Genomic DNA, 5,994 nt, shown 5'->3' on the forward strand with positions numbered 1-5,994 from the left:
TAATTATTATTTAGTTAACTTATATATATATATATATATATATATATCATTTAACACTAGTCAATTGATTTTCGAACAATGTGTTGTTGGTTGGCAAAGCACGATCAAGTCATTTCTACAATTTTTGAGAGACATGTTTCCATGTAACACCAGATTGCACATCTTAGACGTGCCTTGATACAGTCTGTTGCTCCTGATTCAAGTAGCAAAGAGAAAACAGAGAGTAATGAGGAGTTTGTTGGGGCTACTCCTTAGTGTTATTGGACTTAACTTTTAGATAATTTTTAGATAATTTTAAACTTAGCTTTTAATTAGTGAAAAATATTTAGGAGTGTTTAAGTATTTTGAAAGTTGTTGGATTCATTATTTAAGTGCTGTTGATTTGAATTGCTTAAAATGATTTGTTGATGTAGTGTGTTGTATCATTATTATAATAATGTGTGTTGCATGAGGATGTATATGTTGAACTGCATTTTTATTTGGCAGGTGGAATGCAGAAAATGCAGATTTCTGCATCCAAAAAATATGCAGAAAAGCAACGATAACTGTTGCTTTTTTATTCAATATGAAAAACAAAAAGTGACGACCAATGTGTATGAAGATCAAAAAGCGATGACCGACGTCGCTTTTTATTCATTATGAAGAACAAAAAGCGACGACCAACGTTGCTTTTCTTAAAAAACATTTTATTTTTTTGAAATTACGACAGATAGTATCAATTTTCTTGGAATTTTTTCCTCAATAAAGTGACGAAGTCCGTCGTTTTTTGTTCATCATGTGTTCTTCACTGAAGAATAAAAAATGACGCACAACGTCGCTTTTTCTAAGAATAACTAAAATTTTTTTTTCAAAAGCGACGTTGTCCGTCGTAATAAAAGCGACGCAGGACATCGTTTTCAAAAAACAACGGAAATTCGTCGCTTTTGTTCATAAAAGGGACGTTGGCCGTCACTTTTTGGTATTTTTTAGTAGTGATCTATGAACCAACTTTGAGTATACACAAATAGACACATAAACTTACGTAAAGTTGCACAAGTAGACACACACGTCCTAATATTCAAAGTTGGTTAATTGTTGAAATTTGGGCGGCAAGTTCCACCAATAAAATATATAAGTGACAATATATTCCTTATAAAATGTACTTAATTCTTAAGTTGCGTAGATATATGTATTTAATTATTTTTCTTTGATTCCTATATTGCAAGAATTGTATGCATCATATTCTCGTAACGTTGAATATATAACTTTGAGACCGTGAAGTACTTTGCCGAAACACATCCCTATCTTTGTTGTTTGAGCTTTTCTTTTTTGTCTCTAGTTTATACCTTAGTACATCATGTAGAAATAATTTATTTAATTTCTGACACTTTAATTGCTTTTTTTTTTTCTATTGGCATAGATGTCTGAAATACCTTATCGAACGTTTACATCAATGACTTCTACACGTAAAAGAAATGTACACTTTGAAATTGTGTATTTTTCATCTATTCACTTGAATTATAAATATTGATATTTGAATTTTTATTGTCATAATTCATGTTATAAATGGATTCATATATAATACAGACTAAATAACGCCACTCTCTAATAGAACTTAATCTCATATAATTAGCATAAGGTTCAAACTATTAGAAAAGATAATAATATATATTTTTGAGATGACAGAAAGTATTTTATCCCATTAAATAATTAATAAACAATATAAAAAGACTTTTAAGCCCATGAAATATAGAGTTAAAACAAATCATTCCCTTTATTTTGCAATAATGAAAATGAATATAAGATATGAAATTCAATAGATTATTATAACAAGGTTATTCCATGATAGATGTCTTCATTACATACATTAGGTGATGCATGAATTTTAAAATTTAATGATCGTTGGAATTCTGGCTTGAATTGAATATTATTAGTTTATTCTATATTATTTTGACTAATATACACCATTAGAATGTTTTTTGAGAGTTTCTTTTTAATTAATAATAGAAAAACGATTTTTCAAGAGGTTTTTCAAGAGGGAGAAGTCCAAATTGGAGTGGAGTGGGGTGGGGGTGGGGGTCAGAGCTTACCGTACCAATTCTAATGAGGTAATTTTAAGTTTCTTTTTTATAAACGGATGAGGTATAGGTTGTATTTTCTCAAATTTTGTTGTCTAATATGAGATTTTTTGTATTAAAATTTATTTTACTTGATTTTATTTGCATTATTTGAATTTTATTTATTATTTGGCCATTCAACACTCACATATAAATTTTAATATCTATAAATGATAAATTGCCACATACTAAATAAATTAAATTCATGTTATTCATTTTATTCATACTAACCAAACTAAAATATAAGATCAAAGTAATACATAAAATAAATTTAACTAGATTCAGATGGTCCAACATCAGAAGTGGACGAAGTATTATCTCAAGGAGCCAAGGCATATTCACAGGGAATAGAATACCACTCTCCTTTTGTTGGATCTCTACTCTTTTAGTTATCTTCAATTTTGCTTCTAGAATGTCACTCAGTTCTTGAAGTTGAAAATAATTTAGTCCTTCATATGAGCTATTAATGTTTATTGATTGAAGCCTTACATCACGCTTTTTCTCCACTTCAATCAACTTCTCCATTTTGATTACATCTTTATTTTGATAAGGGTTGGCGAGAGGTTTTGTACAATCTGTGTTGGATAGAGGATTCAGAAGCTTATGTACCATCGAAAGGACACAAGGGTGTCCAATAGAGTAAACACTTTTTTCAGATGGGGTAAAATATAGTGGCAATTTCCCCAGCGTAAAGGGTAGAAAGATCACTCGCCTTCTTAAAAAGGCTATCACGCCTTTTAGAAAATGTCACAGGTTAAGGCCATCATACCTTTTAGAAAATGTCACAGGTATGTTGTTTTGATTCTTCATCCTCTCCATTTTGATTACATCTTCATTCTTGCGGAACAGTATGGAGACGTTTGTACTTTTCTTCGAGAGGCTATAGGACATTTAAGAAATGTTTCCCTTTTTTCATGTGTCAGATCATGCAGTAGAAGTGTCCTCTAAGAAATTTCTATAGATTCTCATCTTGCTTCATTCATGACAACTTTGCCTTGCTTTCAAGGTAATAGAAATAGTGAAGCTTAAGTCTTTACAGATAGAGTTTAGTCAGACAGTCCCTGCATATAGTTATATGATTGCACACAAGCTCAAAAGTATCCTATCAGTTCTTTTAAGTTTCATAGTATGAAAAATTTCATTCACGTTCATGAAAAACGTGCACTAAGCGAAAGTCAGATGTGCTTTCAGATTCCTTCTCCGAATTTTATGACAATATGTGATGTGGAGTTAGAAGCATGAACCTAGAAGATTAGCTACAAAAAAGTGGGTATAATGTTCATCTGGATTCAGTAGATTTTATATCCATGAGGCCAGTTGTATGAATGGTGAATCAGTAGGCTTGAAACCATGTATGTAAAAATTTAAGTTTGTTGATTGAAAATTAAGTATGATGGTATAGATATGAGTTAAGAGGTGATATTAGTAGTCTATGAAGGAAAAGAAACAGATTATGTGTTTAGTAAAGCAAGTATGTTACGAGAAGGGTGTAAGTATGTGATGATGATTGCAAAAGCTAAAGAAAGTTAAGGGTAGTATATCCTAAGGGAGTTTGGTATTTACATGTATCATTGTACCTCGGGCTCTAGAGTAAAGTGATTGTAGTTCAGTTAGAGTTTATTAAGTGGTTCACAGACTTATAATGATGACTTAAACCTAAAGGGAAGATGATAGAACTAGTAACCCAAGTTACGCTCTCAAATTCTAGTAGTGATTCCGATATGTTGTAGAACATCAGTAAGGGAGGATGATGCCCACCCCCTTTCTTATCTCAGTGCAAAATTTTGTACTTCAGTCATCACAACATCTACTCATGATTTACATGTTAGCTCCATGATCATAGTTCATATGTATGCACATCATAGAGAATCATGTGTACTTCTAGTTTCTAGCATTCCAGTTCACTCAGCAGTACGAATCATGTTTCATGAATTTATGAATTCCAAACTCAGGTCATGCAGCTCATGACTCAAGTACTCATGCTTTGCAATATGTTTAGTTCCAGGTACTCATGATACACTCAGTGAAATTTAAATTATATCATGTATATCCTTAGTTTAGATCTCTTGATGAATCCATGATATTGATATTCTAATCCTCAGGCCTCAGTTAAGTGTCAAGGTTATTCGTCCACGCTTTAAGTCCTCATGTTCTAATCTTTCAGTGTCCTCTCCTTATGTAATGGTGGTAGTGACGAATGATTTTTTAGATGGGAGAGAGTAAATGTTTCTTGTTGAGGAAAGAATGTTTCAAGCTTGTGTTATATAAGGCTATAAGGTTAAAGGAAGATTAAGGTTAAGCTCTTTGATATATGTCATGGCTAGGTATAATTTTCGTGTGTGATTTTCTTGGGGATTGTGCATGGAAGTTGTTAATGATACAGGTTTGGAGTGTTACACCCCATTTTAACACGAGTCAAATCGAGGTACAACATATTGGAAAAAACTTCTGATTAAATTAAAGAAGTCGTCACCTAATTAGTTTTACGGTGAATTAGGACACCTGTCTTTAAACTAAGTGATTATAAGAAATTAAAGACTTCATTTTTAGTTTCACGCAGCCTAAAGTTCTAGGAAAGGATTTTAATTACCCTAAATGGAAGAGATTAGGCATCCTAAAGAATCCGCTAACTACGATTAACAGGCCAAACTTAAATTAGATAAGAAAATCAAATATCAAATTAAGACATAGGGTATTAAAGAAAATGTTTGGCTTTTAGGATAATATATATTACTTATTTATAAGAACAAGACTAGAGAATTTTAGGAAAACATCGTCATAAAACCTATTTTCAATATTACCAAAAATAATCTTTTATAAGAACTCCTAAACATGAGGCCACTTTATATTGTCAAAAATGTTTATTTAATATCATTTCTTTTAAAAGATAAACAAAGGCTTTTCATTAATAAAAAGAAAAGTTAGTTAGATAAGGACTTCACATTTTCCTTCATTCTAAAAATGACGCCTTTGACTCTGTAATTAAATTTTATAAAAATAGATTAATAATTCTACACTAAGTGAATATCTAAAATATAGTTATTTAAATCTCGATTAGTTGAGAATTTATTTTTTAAGAAAAAGCCCCATGTAATCAAATATATTTTTTATTAGTTGAAATTCAAAAGAAAGGCCTTACAGAATCAAATTAGCGAAATTACAAAATTTCATTGATGAGAAAAGATAGTTGATTTACCATATTCGAAAATATTAAGGCGAATTTTTGAGTTTAGCTATAACAAAGTCACCTACCACGAAATCCATATTTGGTTAATCCGACGTTACTAATTAATTAAAACTAATCTTAACTCTAAAGATAAGGTCATTTAAAGGGTTCTAATATGCTCGTCCAGTTATTTTAAAATGTATGTTTAAACCTACCAAATTTAAAACTCTTAACGATACGAATTAAATACTGAAGCCTAGTAATTTTGCCAAAGCTTAAAACCTAAGGAGTAGAAAGCGAGCAATTAAAGTTGTCATAATATTTAAAGATCACATTAATGCAAATAAGTAACATATAAGAACACCAATTCAAAATAATAATATGTAAATATGTTAAAAACGAAAATAATAACAATTGTCTCCAAGAAGGATAAGGCTAAAAAAGGAAGGAAGCACTAGACTGCTATGCGGAAATGCACGATGCAATTATAGTTCGCTTCTCTGATTTGGACAGAGATGAGGTCAAGTCCTGAGACCCCAAACACGCTCCCAAACGTACATGAGAAACAAGAAAAGGGATAAGGATTAGAAAGGAGAAATCCGTCATTAAACGTGCATAGAAAAACCAATAAAGGAAACAACAACAAAGCAACATAATCACATAAATTGTAGCGAATCATGAATCGTAACAAAACAAAGCATTTCGTTTAACATATACCAGTATGCAGCAAGT

Source organism: Capsicum annuum, chromosome 11, assembly GCF_002878395.1.
Source record: "Capsicum annuum cultivar UCD-10X-F1 chromosome 11, UCD10Xv1.1, whole genome shotgun sequence".
Taxonomy (NCBI): Eukaryota; Viridiplantae; Streptophyta; class Magnoliopsida; order Solanales; family Solanaceae; genus Capsicum; species Capsicum annuum.